The 18523-nt window shown below is 41.2% G+C and overlaps 1 protein-coding gene across 4 annotated transcripts in view; it reads right to left on the reverse strand.

The window, feature by feature from the left end:
• Window positions 1–18523, reverse strand: part of BICRA (BRD4 interacting chromatin remodeling complex associated protein) — a 226838-nt gene that overhangs the window by 172143 nt on the left and 36172 nt on the right. For 3 of the 4 annotated variants that reach the window (XM_030218086.1, XM_030218085.1, XM_030218083.1), the window contains exon 2: window positions 33–189. The exons of the other annotated variant lie outside the window; for it this stretch is intronic. The gene's annotated coding sequence lies outside the window, so the exon portion shown is untranslated. The remainder of the gene's footprint in view (window positions 1–32; window positions 190–18523) is intronic. 4 annotated transcript variants of the gene reach the window in all.

The raw sequence follows: 18523 nt of genomic DNA on the forward strand, positions 1-18523 counted from the left end.
CTCTTGATGTCAATACTGATAAAAATGTTTACCTTGACATCAATGGGAGCTTGGCCTTCAAGGGAGGAAGGAACTTCATGTTGTTTTCATCACTATGGGCACGAGTATATGTATGGGTCATGAACGGAGAACTGGATTGTATGGATGACAAAGCTTAGAGCCAGTCTCTGAAGCTCTCAATATTTTAACCTGCAGGGGAAAACATGGAGATTTGAATTCTCAGAGAAGAAGAGACACAAGAGATTTTGTGAATAGGTTGAGATCTCCAATTCACGAGACACAAGCCAGACCCTAAGACACATACATAAAACTAAAACGGCATGACAAATTTCAGACAATGAATATATTTGTGTGGTCATTGATGAAAGACATTTTCCTAGCTCAGACAGTATACTACTTAAAAACTCCATGGCTTTTCTGTCAGCAAATGTGGGAAGAAAGATAAATTCAAAGACAGAATTGCTGTAAACTTGAAGAAACAAAAAAAGGGATCAGTAAAAATCTTTTACAGGGAAGGAAAGAGGTAAAGAGTGAAACTGAAAGAAAACTCTTGTTCTCAGGAGGCATTATTGCTGAGGTAGAAAGACAGAAACAGCAAAGCTGGACATAGCTGTTTAGAAGATGAAAAAAAAGACTGGGGCCTTGCACAGGGCTGCCTGTATAGTGCTTACTGTGCATGTAAAGAAAAGCCTTCCAGGCTTTTCTAGTTAATGCTAGGGCACATTCCATACATGATGCCTTACAATGACGTCACCCCACATGTGAGACTGGTTCATCCTGCTTGTCGATGGAGAACAGATGTTTTTTAAGAACTTCAGTCAAACAAGCTAAAAAATTCCCTCATTTTTCTAGACTTGGGGGAGAGGGGGGGGCGAGAATGTACTTTGACAAAAACCAAAATAAACACCAAAACTACAGAGCAAATTCCATACCACCTACCAAGATAAACAAGTCTGTAAGAAAATTTTAGAGGGAATGAAGAAGGAACAGAACCAACTGACAGGAGTATGGAAATGCTATGTAGCTCTCTATTAGCACTGCATCGTATCTGGTTCAGTCTCCAAATCTGTCAACTTTGTTTCATGATTGTACAGAAAAAACAAATGGACCTAACTCTAGCACCACACTCTGCTCCTGAAGGAACACTAAGGATCTCGCACACAGTATTTCTACAAGAATGCACAAAGATTTGGCATACAATAATTTGGAATTCTGACAGAAATGATGGACAAATTCTTACAATATAGGATACCAAGCTTTTCTTAAGAAGTCAGGGAGAAGAAAGTATCCTTTATTATCATTTTGCTTGTCCCACTTAAATTTTTTTTTTTATGATGTTGTTTTGCTTAATTCTGGCATTATTTGTTCTTCCGTGTCCCTAATTTTTTGTAATCGCCCCTATACACTCCTTTACCAACTTTTTCTCTTTTGCAGACTAGACTCTTCCACATAGACCAGGACTAAACCACAGCAGTGGCTCCTCCACCTATGTCTGAGCCAGCAAGAGACTTGCTGCAAACTCTAAATTACACCAGTTCCTCGTATCTTATTCAACTGTACATATAATCTGCCTTCTGTTTAGTCACCCATCTATTTATTCCAATTAATTTGTCCTACCCATCTTCTCCTATGTATTTCAACTCCACTTGTCACCTCGTCTACCTATTAAGATGTTTCATTGTACTGTACAACCAGTGTTAGCACCACATCTATGTTATTTGAATATTCTGTGTGCTTATTTATAACATTTGTATCCCACATTTTCCCACCTATTTGCAAGCTCAATGTGGCTTACATAGTTCCGTAAGTGGTGATTACCAGTTCCGGAGAGGAGAAATACATAGTTGAGGAACAGGAGACAGAGTGGATTAGGTTACAGGAAGGAAAGTTCGTCTTATGATAAGAACTGAAAGGTATTAGGTTAAACTCCACTCGTGACAGATTAACTTGAACAATTAGGAATATTAAACTATAAATCAGGATAATTTAGCATAAACAATTAAGACATAAAGAATACATTTTGTATAGGTACATTTTGTTAGTTGGCATTTAGGATGAGTTGTTATTTAGATGTTTCATTCGTATTGCGTCGCCATCGTATTACATGATGAATTCTATGAATGTTCTTCCATGCTGCCTATTATGGTATCATTCATATTCCACTGACATTTATCATTTTTCAGTCAATCGGTCATCTCCAACTTTACCTCATCGATTGTATTTATGCTTATGTTGTTATACTGCTAACAAAACTAACTTTAATGTCAAGCTGTAACTAGGCACTGAACAGCAGGTAATCTATATATATAAAAGGCACTTTGAAGCCTCAAGCCGGAAACTTGAGGCGCCCGAGATATCCGGTTTGGCCTGCAGGCTCCAGTCACTGTAGCTCCGCCCTCGCGTCAAAACGCGATGATGTTGAGGGCAGGCCGGCCCTCGCGTCAAAACGCGATGACGTTGAGGGCGGGGCGGCCCTCGCAACCACGTCACTGAGGGACGAACGGAGGAAGAGGACAGGTGTGCAACTCGGAACAGAGGCACAGAGGGGGTTGTCTGCAACTCGGGAGGGAGGACGGGGGGGGGGGGGGGGGATTACCCTGCTAGCACCCGTTTCATTTTTTCCAGAAACGGGCATTTCTTACTAGTCTCTTCATAAAGATGGTTAACAAATCCTAATAAATGAATTATGCGCTGAAGTTTAGAAGCCCAGAATTTTTCCATCTTCTTTTATGGGAATGCTCTTGATATGGCATATTACAGCATGGATTTTAATTTTAGTTGATGAAGGTGTATTATATAGATTGTTTTATCCTGTGTTTTAGCATCCTGAATGATAATCAAGCTGGAAGTATACAAGACTTTTAGAGCTAAAAAAAATCTTCAGTATTTAAAATCTAGCACTAGCTGGGAAGCCTGAGAAGCCACCACTGTAGGGCCATATTAGAGAAGCTGGATGGAATGGAAGGAGGAAAAAGACACAGCTGGAGAAAGGAGGCAAAGCCAAAGCAAAAGAAATTAAAAGAAAAATGAGTAGCAGGCATTGGCCTCTTCAGATGCAGTTCAGCAGGGATGGGTAGCTCCTTTTCCAATGCGCTGGGCTATGCGATCTTTTTGCTATCTGGGCATTCAACTGTCAATTCGAATGTTGGAGTTAAATCATTTTTAATATTTCTCACTTGATGGATTCTATGGTGGACACTTTATTGGGTTGGCAGAGGCAATTTTCTGTTATTTCCCCTTAGGAAATTTTGGCAGGAGCTTAAGGCTATTGGCGATTGTCTCCCCACACTTCCCCCTTTTTACCTGTTTGGGGGAACTCTGCATTTTTTCCTGGGATGGAGAATGGGACCCTTCATAGGTGGGAGAGAGTAGGGGTCACGTGCTTGGAACATGTCCTGCTTTCAGATGGCTCTTTGATGCCCTTACAGGCTTTGGGAGATGGAACTTGGAGTAGAGGAGTGGCCTAGTGGTTAGCATGGTGGACTTTGGTCCTGAGGAACTGGGTTTGATTCCCACTGCAGGCACAGGCAGCTCCTTGTGACTCTGGGCAAGTCACTTAACCCTCCATTGCCCCATGTACAAATAAGTACCTGTATGTAATATGTAAGCCGCATTGAACCTGCTATGAATGGGAAAGCGCGGGGTACAAATGTAACAAAAATAAAATAAAAAACTTTAGTTCATTTAGCAGACATATTTGTGTATCATCAGTTGTGCCATTATGCTTCTACCCTGGACAAAATTGTATTATCTGCTCAGCATAGAACTAAGGTTAATGCTCTTTTGGTGTTGAAAGATAGGGATCGTCTTTCGGTCTCCGGCCTCCACAAAGCTCTTTTAGATTTTATTCTTCAAAAGAATACATCTACACTGTTGGCTACTTGGAGTGCTGATCTGCATTGTTCACCAACATCATTAGATTTTGGTAAATTGGTTGTTCCAATTCCCCACTTGTCGACTGCAGCAGATTTGAAAAAATGTCAATTTAGGGTAGTACATTGTGCTTACATAACTCAAACACAATTATTCCACGTGGGCGGGATTGATTGTCCTCTTTGTTTGAAATGCTCTCAACAACCTAATTCCTTTTTTTCCATGCTTTTTGGGAATGTTCTAAAGTCCATTTTTTTTTTTTGGGACACAGGTCATCCGCTATTTGGAATCCCTATTGGGGTCCGTTATACCTTTGTCAGACGCAGGTTTATTGCTGGATGAAGTGTTTTCTTTGCAGAGTGGGGTTGGCCATCTATCTGAAAGGCGGCTCTTTTTGCTAAAAGGTTCTAAATGCTCTAGAGGTTTGGACAGTCCCTGACTCACCTTCTTATTGGAGATGGTGGAGTATGTTACATAATACCATGCTTCTGGAGAAACAGAGGGTTAGGTTATCTTTAAATCAGCCATTCCCAACCCAGTCCTCGGAGCATACCTAGTCCCACTGGATTTTCAAGATTTCCACAATAAATATGTCTGAGATAAATTTGCATGCACTGTCTCAGTTGCATGCAAGTCTAACTCATGAATATTCATTGTGGATATCCTGAAAACCCGATGGGACTAAGTGTGCCCTGAGAACTAGGTTGAGGATGGCTGCTTTAGATGCAAGAAGCAGTTTTTATCTATTTGGGATCCCTATATACATTCTCTTTCCCTAAGAGCTTGGAAGCTTTGTCCTTGATACTTTAGAAAACTCTTGGGTAGCTTTTCAGTCTGGTTTGGCTATTTGCATCCTCTGCCTACTGGGGTTTGTTTGCTTGTTTGTTTTGGAGGGAGGGGAGGGGAAAAGGGAGGGTGTTTATTGTGTTATATTGTCAAACAATATTTTCTTCCCTGGCTCTTAAAATCATGTGCATCATATAGGTTTTCAACTTTACACATTTCAGTTCACTATTCCTGTGTTAATAATGACATGCCAGATATTAGTTCTGCTTTGGCATATTTTTGTGTCATTTTTAATGTTGGCGACAACACATGAAATAATTCATTTTCTAAATTGCATTTTTTTTTTGGGGGGGGGGGGAGGGCTTAGCAGGTGTCTCTTGCTTCTTGAAGATAACCACCCTATCATTTTATAACCTTCTCTAGCCTTGCTATTGCAGAAATGGTCCTTAGAGGCACAACACATGATTCCTCAGGGCACTGTTACTCAAGCCATTAATGGAGTCCCCCCTTAGCCAATCTCGTTTGAGGGATGGCCAAAATGAATATGCATGAGAGAGAGAGAGATTTGCATAAAATGGTGGAAGATACACAAGTATTAGGGCGGTTTACAGTTAAAGAAAATATCTCATTAACGTCGTTAACATAGTTCTTACAATACAAACAAATGAGTTTTCAAGGCTTTTCAAAACAAAAGATAATTAGATATTTTCCATATGGGAAATGGTATGTTATTCCAAATTTTTGGAGCTTGAAAAGACACCGTTTGTTCAAAAATCAACTTGGATTTCATCCCCTTTATTGATGGACTATCCAATGTTAAATTATTATCATTTCTTATATTTTCTCTCAATCCCGGAGTAACAATTTTATCACATTTCTGAATTCATTCCGTAAATACATTTATAAATTTGACAACCTATTTTAAATTGGATTCGCTCCTCTAAACTTTAGCCAATGTAATTGTTTTAAAAGAGGGCTTATTTCACTGTATTTTCCCAACCCAAAGATCAACTGAGCAGCAGCGTTTTGTATAAGTCTAATCGACGCATTTGCTGCTTATTCACATTGGAATACAATGAGTTACAGTAGTCAAGTAAAGGCATCAAAATTGCCTGTGTAACAATCCAGATTCCCAATGGGCTCAACAATGATTTTATAATTCAAAGCTTATGTAAGTGGAAGAAAGCACTTCTTTGATGTTTGTATATAAGATCTGAATCTAAGGAGCATGGAGACGATCCAAGATGGCAGTTTGAACCTGTTGTGAGTGAAGACTCTGCCTTTTACCTCTCTTAATTCTTGCGAGATACCGAAGCGCAGGGGAAGGTTGACTGCTGTTGCCGCCTCTAGTCAGCCTCCTGTTCCAACGGCGGGACCTATGGATTCTTTTGTGCGGAATTCTGAAGTGCCGAATAGGTCAGAAGGCGGCATGCTTGCGACGCCCAGGGCGAATGGAGACCCCGGTGCAATGCTTGTGTTGGATGTTACGCTAAGCTCCGACCACAGAGCGCCTCCCCCGCAGCCACAGAGTGCCAGTTCTCCGTTGTCGGCGTCTCCTTCTCTTCAGCCAGGAAGTGCAGTTGGGTTGGAACGACATGAGGCTCAGATACATCCAACGGAGGATTTAGGGATTTCAAGTTGTTTGAACTCCCGTGGAGCTGTGCAGGGGTCAGCTACTTCTGCGGGAGATTTGTTGGCTACAGGTGGTGAGTTGAGTGCTCCTACTTTATCTGCTCAGAAGGTACAGACTCCATTTTTCCCTATTTTCTTAGAAGAAAAATCGTCTGAAGTCACCCTTGATTTGTGAGCCTTAATTGTTAATCTGGCCAAAGTCTTATGTCCAGAGATTCAGGTTTTGGAGACACAAACACAAACTTTAAAAGATAATTTGGAAATAGTTGATACTGGCATGAAAAAAATTATCTGAGAAAATAGACACACAGGAGAGAGAACTCGAAAAAGTTAAAGAAATTCAAACTACTATGATAAAAGATGCAGTGAATATGTGGACAAAAGTTGAATCTCTTGAAAACTCTTTGAGAAGTAACAATTTATGATTTTTGAACTTCCCTAAGGTTATGTCTATCACACCTAGGGAAATGTTGAGAAAATATATAAAAGAAATTTTGGGGGTTCCAGAGGATTTTATTCCCCCTTTCTCTCAAATATACTATCTACTGAGTAAGCCAATAGAAGGTCAATTGGCTCCTGAGCAGGCTGATTCTCCTTTAGATGTATTCAGCAATTTTAGAGTCCTCGGACTCAGAAAGGGTTACTGCATCAACCTTATTGGCCTTTGTGACTTTAACTCCAGATAAAATATGGTTGATGAAAATGTTTTTCAAGAAGATAAAGATTTTATGGGACTTAAAATACGTGTGTTCCCCCAGGGGGGTCAAGTAAGATGGCGGATGCAGCTCGTTGACGCTCGCCGAGGCTCTGCAGACCTAGGTTCCTATACTTCTGAATTATCTTCAAAAACCCAGCTATGCCTCATACAAAAAGGAAGGGGTTGGTCAGGGGCTTACCGACTGCACCGAGAGCCTCCCCTATGGTCCAGCGGACCCTTAACGGGTTTACGACGAGCACACCACGGAGTAATGGGGCGAGGAGCCCTGCTGTGGAGGACGTCGGAGGAGCGGCGGCTTCCCTGGGGCCAGATACAACGCTCTCCTCGCCTGAACTAAACCCGCCTCCATGCCCTGCTGAACTCCGTCGGGAGGCGGAACCTTTGGAGGCGTCCGAAGTTGGCGTCGGGCAAGGTTTTGCGGTCGGAGCCACCCCCGGAAAAGCAGGTGAAATTTTACTGGAGCCAGGAGCCCGCGTGGAGGTTACCTTGGAAGGCATTTGGGCAACGCTGCAGAGTCTACAAAAAACAACTTTGAAAGCTGCCTTGGACACAGCCTCTTTAGTGACTAAGGTAGATGCTTTATATGAATCTTTTGAAAAATTTAAAATAGACTCTGATAACCAAAAGACCTTGTTTCAACAGGAAATTACCACATTAAAGAATACAACAGAAAGTTTGATTAAGGATAAACTTAATATACATAATAAGTTAGATCAAATTGAAAATTTTAACAGACGTCTCAATTTAAGGATCTTAAACTTTCCAATCATGACAGAGTTGGGCCCAATGGAACTATTTAAAAAATACCTAAGTGAAGTCCTCGGTTACTCTTCTGACTGTATTCCTCCGATAAATAAAATTTATTACCTCCCAATTCCACGGAAAAAGGAGGAACAAAGAAGAACAAATGCTCAACAGGATTTACAACCTTTAGGGTTACAGGACTTGACTGCATTTCTTGAAAACTCATTGACTGAGATTCGATCTCGTGCCACCCTATTGGTGTCATTCATTTTTGAACCCGATGTTAACTCTATCATGAAATTATTCTTTAAGAATTCTCAAAAATTATTCTATGGTGCTCGAATATGGATTTTTCCGGATGTCATAAAATCTACTCAAGAAAAGAGACGAAAGTTTTTGCTATTGAGAGAGGAAGTTAAAAAATTGGGAGCTAGTTTTTTACTAGCTTATCCTTGTAAATGCCTTATAAAATATCAGGATAATAAGTATACCTTTTTCGAACCGGAACAATTGACTAGTTTTGTTGAACTAAAGAAATTAGCAAAATGACTTTCCAAGAAAAGGGTTTAAATATAAAAGTTTAATGTAACCGTGGCTGCTCCATGCCTAATTTTCCTTATATATGAATGATTTAAATATCTCCTCAATTATATTTGACCCTCCTTTTCTTAAAGTGGTGGTCTAAGAAAGGGATAACTTATCTTTTTAGTTATCATCTATCAGATGTTATATGATTTATTTCTTTTCCCTGTATTACCTACACAAGGATATCTTGTATATTATTGTTTGAAATTATAAATAAATAATTAAAAAAAAAAAAAATACGTGTGTTCCCTGATGTATTAAGAGAGACTCAGAAAAGGCGTTGACAGTTCTTATTACTTAAACCAGGGGTTCTTCAGATTGCTGCTACTTTTTATTTACGGTATCCATGCAAATGTATAGTCCGTTACCAATCAGTTAAATATGGCTTTTTTGAGCCCTCACATCTCACCAAATTTCTAGTAGCCAAGAGATCCGTGGGGATAAGTTAATATTAATATTAATGTTATATTGATATTCTTATTAATGTTTCTCTGAAAATGTAAAAAGGGCACTTTGTAATCACTCAGGTTTATTTCCTAAAAATATTACTTATGTAATAATTCCACTTATGTATTCTTGGATCCTATATTGTAGACTTGAGTGTAGATATTTGATAATTTCCTTTTGTTTATAATTATAATGTGCAACAGTGAATAGTTCACTTTTCTGTACAAGTTTTACTTGATTGTAAGAATTGGAAATATAATAAATATTAAAAAAATCTGAATCTAACATAAAAGAAGCTTTTAAATAATTCACAAACCATACTAGTTTAGTTTTCTAAGTATTAAGTTTGAGGTGATTTGCAAATGCCCATTCCTCAATCCATGCTATATATTGCTTCAAAACTGGACATAAAATAAAGATGTCATCTGCATAAGATAAAGAGAAAATATTTAGAGATTGTAGGTTTCCTCCAAGGTGATTCATATATACAAGTTGTGGCGGCAGAGGCGAACCCTAGGGCACACCACAGCCTGGCCTCCAACTAGTGGAGGTTTCACTGATCTTCAAACCACTATATTGCCTTATACTCAAAAATAATGAAAACAATTTCAATGCCACTCCACCCACACTCATCTCACTCAGTCGGAAATGCAACAATTCATGACCAATGGCATCAAACGCAGACAAAATGTCGAATTGCATAAGAACTACCTCTTCACCTTTAGCTAGATATGTTTTTATTTCAATTGTCAATACTAAGAGCATAGTTTCTGTGCTACACATAGGACTAAACCCATGCTGTGAATTATGTAAATAACAAGATTCTTCCAGGAATTAAGAAAACTGTATATTTACTACAAATTCCAAACGTTTCACCAACTATGAAATGCTAGCGATTGGTCTAAACCTGTTGTGTGCTTGCCCTTGTGCTAGCCGATAGGCAATACCATGGACAATGCCTGGGATTTTCTGACCCCAGGCAGTACTGGCTAACAAAGCACCTCTCCCCGCCTTAAGCCTGAGGAGTAAAATATGCGAGTCAGCTGAGATGAGGCTAAGCCAGTGAATGAGTGTGGTGTAAAACAGCACTTTTCTTGCTATGCTGATAAATAACTCCTGAGGAAGCCTATGATGATGGTGAAACGGGCCCCGTTGAGTTCTTATGACTGAAAAAGATAAGTAATTTTTCATTTGCAAAGCGTTTTATTATTTACAATGAAGAATTATGAAAAATCTCGAAAAAGTAAGACGTATTCAAATATTTGAATGGGGATTTTAAGGACCAATAAAAGATAAAGGACCCTAAAGTTATAGCAGACAACAAATCATATGGCCTGCATATCATAATCACCAGTAGTACTGAATGTGAAATTACAAGGTTTAAAAATCGATGAAAAATTATTGAAATACATTTGATGTTTTGGTAACCCAGATTTTAATGAGAGCGTAAAGTAACTGCACTGGCTCCCAATCAAAGAACGTATTGCTTTCAAAATACGCACCCTGGTTCATAAAATTATCTACGGCGAAGCCCTGGAATATATGACAGACCTCATAGACCTACCAACCAGAAACACAACAGGATCAACACGAACATACCTGAATCTCCACTACCCAAGCTGCAAAGGACTCAAACACAAATCAACCTATGCATCCAGCTTTTCCTACATAAGTACACAACAATGGAACGCATTACCAAAAGCCGTGAAAACAACTTATGCTCACCAAAACTTCCGGAAATCATTAAAAACTAACCTGCTCAAAAAGGCATACCCTACCGACCCAACTTAAATGCCTGTACCCTCAACACAATGAAACCAAAGCTCGTAATGGACATATAATAACTCTTCCTCTCTACGACTGCCTAATGTGTCTGTACACACGAACCTTATTCTACCACAACATTACTGTATTTGTTCATACCGGAATTGGGGAACACCTTTACGGTACTATGTAAGCCACATTGAGCCTGCAAATAGGTGGGAAAATGTGGGATACAAATGTAACAAATAAATGGCCCCAGAAAATCAAACCTGGGTTTTCTACACAGCAGTACATATCATTTGCTGCTAAGCCACCAGACCAATCCAACGTGATGGAAATTCTAGAAAAGTATATGACAGCAACTAAGGCCCATCTGGTCTGCCCCCTTTATCTCCACTGAATGCCACAGAATCCAGCTGAATTCTGGTTTTCCCCTTCACATGAACGATACTGAGAGCTCATGCATAAGTCTTCAGCTGGTTGCTTCATTTCTGTCTGGGGGGGGGGGGGTTCTCTCCTCTCTGTATGTATGGGGGAAGGGACAAGAGGAAACTAAGGAGCAAAGGAGAATGGGTGGGAATAAGCCAAAGAATCCCTAAGACAAAGTCAACAAAAACTGGGAAGCACTCTGATCTGAAGCAGCAACACTAGCTTAAAAATTAAGCAGCAAACTTTTTGTTCAGCTGACTTTGCTTAGTAATGTTTGTGCAACATTAAATCTTTTTGTAATTGAGATAAATCTTTATCTGTCACTAGAATGAAAAGAAAAACAGTCCTCAACGTGATTTTTCTTTCACTTGCTTGAAAGATTGTTCTCTCTGCAGCTCAAGGGGTGTTTTTTGATGTTAAAGATACTCTCCGCTGCAATTTGCAAGGATTTTGCTGTGTTACTGAAGTCAGCCCAGGCACGAACTGTGGTTACTCATACTTTGTAAATAATGCTGCAAAAAAAAAATGGACATCTGGAAAGCAGTCGCCACATATCTTACAAAAGCCCATGAGCATTTCCCACACAAAAAATAGGATTTGCAAAACTTGTTCTTCCTTCCATGTGCAGTACATAGCACAATAACCAGAGCTAATTTGAAAAACTTTCTATCCAATTCTGGTATGCTTCAGAAATGCACTTCATGTTTTCTTCACTAGTCAACCCTCTTAAAACAAATAAATAAAGAATAACCCAAGCTTCTCTCTCACTGTAGCCAGGCAATGCTCTGTATAAAGTTGTTTTTTTTCCCCTCTGAAGTTATTTATACTTAATTTTTCATGCAGTTCCTCTGCAGCTCTGAAGAACTACGTTACCAAAAGCCTTGAGAATGTAATGAATGCATATACTAGTCCCAGAGTACTAACTTGTGCATGTTATTTTTTTTCACATCACTGAAACTGCTGCTGACAAGGGCTCATGGTTTACAGGGTTTGTTTCATTTGTTTGTGTTTTACGATGTTTTGTTTTCTTGCTTTGCATTAGTGTTTTAAAATGGAATTATTTGGTAAGCAACACTCTTGGACAGGGCTAATGTGCAGTCACAGCTTGTGTTTTTGAACGCTGCTGCCCATCAAGCCTGAGGTATCACTAGAAACAGAGAAAGTGACAGCAGATAAGGAAGCATGCGGCCTATCCAGTCTGCCCAGCCCTACCAACTAAGCAGCTTTACGATCTCTTCCTGTTGCTTAGAGATTTTCTGTGCTTGTCTCATGCTTTCTTGGATTGGGATACAGTCCCCCCTTCTCCCACCTCCGCTAGGAGGCCATTTTATACAACCACTCTAAAGAAATGTTTCCTTAGACTATTCCCAATTCTATCTCCTTTCACCCTTTTCCTATGAACCTTTGACTCCACTAGCCTTACAAATGCCTATTGCTAGCTTTTTAAGGAGCTGTGGGTTTATCATTTTTGAAAGTTTGTTAGATATTACTACTCCAAGCAGGAAAGCAGATTCCACCCCCCCCCCCCCAAAAAAAAAAAATTTTTTTATAGTACTTCAACTTTTTAAATACATTGGACTAAATAAATTTTCCCAAAAATTTTCAAGCCCAAGGCAAACTACAGTTTCAAAAATGTTGTGTGGCACACCAAACTCCATACAACAGGTAGTGTAGACCAGGGCTTTATTTGAGGGGATACTGAGTACCGGCACCTTTTCCATTGTCTGCTAAAATTGACCCAAGGACCCCAAGTTTTAATGAAAGAGATCAGGCTCTTCTGTGCCTGGTTGCAAGGGGCCTGGCTATTGTGGGGTTGGTTCCTCAGTGATTACCTCACCCCTGAAGGGTGGGCAGGCATTTGAGTACTGGCATCTTTTTTGCTAGAAAAAACGCACTGGTGTAGACAAAGAAGGTGGCCAAATGAAAATTAAGGAGGCAGGGAGAGCCCCAAAGAGGTTTAATAAAGACAGGAGATAGCATGGCATCAAAAAGTTGAACCTAGTTTCCCACAGTAACCACCATATTGGTGTACCCAAAACAACCCCCTCGAAAACTCTCCAACCCCCCCCCCCACACACACACACACTCCCCTCCTAACAGAAAGAATACAAAATCAAGGAGGTTTAATAAAACAATATAACCCTCACAAGTTTGCTATTGTTTTTCAACAGCATCTGTGAATGTTTCGGGTCACTCAATATGGCGCCAATTTTCAGCCCACATAACCACCAGCCCCCCCCCCTCCCACCGGCTCTGCCATCCAATCTCCGCTAAGCTTCTGAGGATCCATTCCTTCTGAACAGGATTCCTTTATGTTTATCCCATGCGTTTTTGAATTCCATTACCGTTTTCATCTCCACCACCTCATGCTTGGAATGCCCTCCCGCGGGAGGTGGTGGAGATGAAAACGGTAACGGAATTCAAAAATGCGTGGGATAAACATAAAGGAATCCTGTTCAGAAGGAATGGATCCTCAGAAGCTTAGCGGAGATTGGATGGCAGAGCCGGTGGGAGGGGGCGGGGCTGGTAGTTGGGAGGCGGGGATAGTGCTGGGCAGACTTCTACGTCTGTGCCGTGAAAATGACAGATACTAATCAAGGTCAGGTATACACAAAAAGTAGCACATATGAGTCATCTTGTTGGGCAGACTGGATGGACCGTGCAGGTCTTTCTCTGCCGTCATCTACTATGTTACTACGGTATGCAATAGGCCAGATAAGCTCATACCGTCTCCTGTCTTATTAAACCTCTTTGGAGAGCCCTACAGACTAAAAAAAAAAAAAAAGAGGTGTCTCAGAAGAGGGATGTGTGCTGCATAAAGCAGGATCCCACTATCCGTGCCCACTTGCTGCATCTTAGTTTGCACATTTTGAGGATCATGTTTTATCTAGGAAGGAGAGAGGCATACACATGTTCAGAAAGGAACTCCGCAGCAATGAAAGGGATTGAAGTACACAGCAAACAAGCACAGAAAAAGAAGCACATGGGGCCTTTAAGGTTGGGATAAACACTTGCAGGCCGATGCTCAGAACTCCTGCGGTAAGCCAACAGCGCAGAAACTATACCACCGGAACAGCGCAGAAATCTAGCTCATTAATGCTCAAAGGAAATGCTACTCAAAGAATATGCACAATGTAAAAGGAAAGCCGGGGGGGGGGGGGGGAGAGAAACGTGTCTGGCACATGCTCAGAAGAGTTGAGCGGTAAGCTCAGCTCCTATGCGCATGCACCTGGCAAATCTAAAAGTGAAGCGCCTTTAAATAGAAGCATTTCACTACGATGGCCCAGTGGCGTTCCACAATGATATATATGTGCTCCCTGGAGCGAAGAGACATTTCTGATCTAGCTTCCAAAAAGGGGGACATATTTTGCAAGACCTGGGCTCCTTTCTGGGACACATTAACTCCAGTGGCTCCTAGTAGAGTATTTAAATTCCTGAAGGGGGGGGGGGATTAAAAAAGAAAAAGTTGTAATATCACAATTGAATTCGGAACTATCTTTACATTAGAGGAAAAATTGTCTTGTAAATGTTCTGAACCTATTGCTTTTATTAATAAATAAGATTTATAAAAAATATATATATAAGCATTTCAAATTTTTTTTAAATCTTGGAACGCTTACATTTAAAACACAGGAAAAAGGCACCAATATGCGTTTTCACTTTTGAGTTTGCTCTGACTCGCTCACGTTCATTTCACATTATCGGCGCTTAGGGGCTTGCACGGGATTCCTTCTGCTTCCAAATTATATAAAACCCAGCAGATTTTAAAGAAAGAATCATGTGAAATCCTCTCTTCAAATTCCCTAATGCCTACTCCAAGCTGGCATTATTTTTTCAGCAGTAAGGCAGCTTCGTTTTCTGTGCTGTTCTTGGAGCATTGGGAGGGAATAGGAAATGACCTCATTAACATCCATTTGACTACATTAGCATGCTATTTGCACTAATCTTTGGCACACTCATTGTCTCCTGCGCTAGACCCTCTGAGCATTCTGCGCTCACTAATGCGGGCATTAGTTCTGCGCTAATTGCTTCTAGTGCACGCATTTGGTTCGGAGCATCAGCCTATTCATAGACCTGACATGGGCCGTGTTCATAGGCGCCGACTCCGTGGGTGCTGTGGGTGCTCGAGCACCCCCAATATTTTACGGACCGGAAGTTCACTTCCACCCCAGCCAGAATTTTAAAGCTACTACTACCCTCAGAGTTCCAAGGCCACCCCTCCCTCCGAGTTCCAAGGCCACCCCTCCCTCCGACTGCCCGAATTTTAAAAGCCCTCTTCTTACCTCGCGTCAGTGAAAAGTGTGCACTGCAGGCTCGTCGGCGCTTCAGCCTTCCCTTCTGTTTCTCGGCTCTGGTCCCGCCCTCATTTCCTGTTTCCGCAAGGGCTGGACCAGAGCCGACAGAAGGGAAGGCTGAAGCGCCGACGAGCCTGCAGTGCACGCTTTTCACTGACGCAAGGTAAGAAGAGGGCTTTTAAAATTCGGACGGACAGAGTGAGGGGGGCCTTGGAACTCCAAGGGTGGGCGGGCGTGAACTGGAACTCTGGGGGGGGGGGCTGGAACGTGGAGGGAGGGGGCGGGGAATGCACCACCTGTAAAAAAATATTTTCAGCACCCCCAATCATTTTGAAAAGTTGGCTCCTATGGCCGTGTTTCAGTGCGAAGCGCCTGCGTCAGTAGTCAAACAAGTAAGTTGCAGTTACAAAACTGAAATGCAATATTCCAACTCAATCCTGGGACCCAAAATTGCCAAATCGTGTAGTGCTCTTCAACAGCATCATCGAAGTAGCATTCAGCTTAAAGAAAGCAACTCCTGTACCTTTAAGAGCAACTGATGGCGTCTCTTGTGAGGTGCAAAGAGCAAAGCCAATGTGCTGATCTAAACCTGAGTATCAGGCATCAAGGACTTTTTTCTGTGGCACATGTGATTAGATCTGAAGGCACACAGGTTGGGAAATACTGGGCTAAAAGAGAAACTGCAAGGTTCACCGGAGAAAAATGGTGTATCGTTTTACTCACAGTGAGAGCCTCCTCCTAACGAAGGAAGGCCAGCAAGCTGGGGACTTGGGATCTATGTATTTGTTCCTTAAGCTATAAGGGCAAGGGCTTCCAGTGGAAACCTGTCACTTACCATTGACTACCTAAGGATCTCTCCTATGTCATTCCTGATGTGAGTAGCTTGTTGACATTGTGGTTTTTACTGTCTGACTTATGCTCAAACACTGGGAGTCAACATGAGATAACTGGACTACAAAAAGATTTTGTAGTTAGAATAAACAGGTTCATATATTTTGTCTATTAAACCAGTTATCTGTATTTACTCTGCATCTCCATTACTCTGCTAAGATTTACCTGTTTTTCTCTACACTTTGCTTTGCAATCCTTTTATTATGTAAGCCGCATTGAACCTGCTATGAGTGGGAAACTGCGGGGTACAAATGTAACAAATAAATATCCCCTCCCTACTCAACTTGCCTAGCTATTACAGTGACCAACTGGGGTTAGAGTCCATAACCCATGACTCATTTTGGGGCCCTGCTATTATGGGTCTTGAGAGTTGTTTCTATGGAACCCAGTTATGCCTGGAATCAAATCCAAATCCTTTGCACTAGCACCAAGTCACCAGTGCAGCCTCCCTAAGCCTAATATCTTTATTATAATGCAAGCCTTCTGGCCCTAAACCATCTAATGTGTTTCCCCACTAACAGTTGTGCTTTGGCATATATCAAACATGTAAAAATAACTGCAGGAATGTTTCAGTATTAGAAGGCACTCTCCTAATCCAATTTCAAGTGGGCGTGCATCTTCCAAAAACAGTTACTTTGCCCCAATTCAATTCTGCAAGAACCCCTGCTTTAATCTCTACTCCGGTAGGTAAGAAACTCAGAGAGAACATTCAGCATAGCAGCACATGAACCTGAACAATCACCCACAGTAGAGAACAGAGTTCCTTAAGCTGTATCAAGATCACTAAAACCTGACCCACATAAGGAGGTTCCTGAACTTGCTGACCTGTGTAACCTATCAAGGAGATCTCAATCTTGAAAGGTTGCTCTGATCCTTCTGTTACTCCTGTAGACTCTCTGGGCTTTTCCATTTCGCTTTGAATCTTACTAAGGAACAGTTTTACTAAGGCTGGTTTTCCCATTCCATGTGCATGGGAAAAAAAAACGTTTAGTAAACCAGGCCCAAGTCTTCCCTAATAAGCTTAGCTGAGCCCAAGAAAGCTTGGATTTGCCTTCTCACACATCAAACCTCTATCAAGGGTGTCAAACATTTTGAAACTGCTGGTTTAAGCCATGAGCCAGATGAGACACTGGCTCAGGGCACCTGAGATAAAGGACACCAAAACCCCTAGCCTCTGATAGCCTTGGCTTACCCTAGGTGCAAAAGTACACAAGTTAGCTCGAGCCTCCACAATTGCTTGAGCCGGACCCTGAAGGAGATTTAGTTCAAAAGACCCATGTTTGGCTCATTACACAGTACAATCACGTGTCCCACTGAGTAAAGCAGAATTTCACAGCCCTCGTGGCCCATACCTATTCATCAACTCTGTAGATTCCATCCTGTCGTGGTACCTGTGACAAGGGCCATGCTGCTGAAATGCTACCATGAACTTATATCCAGGGCCACAAGCAATTTTGGGTGGAGTCGGTAAAAATGTACCGACTCAGACTCTAGCTTCAAAATAAAAACTTTATAATATATGGTCAATTTATCATTTTAAACATATATATATATATTTTTTTTTTGTTACATTTGTACTCCGCGCTTTCCCACTCATGGTAGGCTCAATATATTTTGTGTCCTAGATCTAAAGTACTGGAAAATATAAGCTACATTTGCCAGTACTTTAGCTCCAGTATAAAAAATTTAAAGCCTATTCAGTCAGCGTCCGAGTTGGACGATAGAAAAATAGAGGGGTCGGAGTCAAAGGTTTGCAGTACCAACTCCACAGCCCTGCTTATATCCTCAGCCAGATATGACCATACTAGGAAAAAGTAGTTGCAACAATGCCTAAGGAAGGGATTCTTAACCTTTTTTGGTTCCCGCACCCCTTTGACTGATCAATTAAACCATTGCACCCCCTTTCTAAATCGCATGTCCACTAGTGACTACTGACAGCTATATATGTGGCTGTTAGCCGCTAACAATGCTGTTGATATGTTGCAAAAAACTGAATTTAACACACAGTTATATTACCAACAACTGTCCTAATAACTGCCTTCACTCTATCTAGGAAGTTTCAAGAAATTGCCTCAGATTTCAAGACCCTTTTCTAAACTTCTTGGGGGTACAGGTACCACTGGTTAAGGACCCCTGGTCTAGGGGAAGCAAAAACCTAAACCTGTCATTGCCTCCGACTAGGTCTAGATTTCCGAGTAGACAAACTAGGCCTGTATTTAGGGTAGTAATCTGAGGGCAATTCCAAGAGCAGACGATCTGCTCTTCCAGGCCAATCTCATCCCACTGCTCGCAGCAGCTATGGTTCTGTATAGGAAAAACATTGCTCTGCCTTCTTTCTCAATGCTGCTTATGGAACTGG

This window comes from Microcaecilia unicolor, chromosome 11 (genome assembly GCF_901765095.1).
Source record: "Microcaecilia unicolor chromosome 11, aMicUni1.1, whole genome shotgun sequence".
Classification (NCBI taxonomy): Eukaryota; Metazoa; Chordata; class Amphibia; order Gymnophiona; family Siphonopidae; genus Microcaecilia; species Microcaecilia unicolor.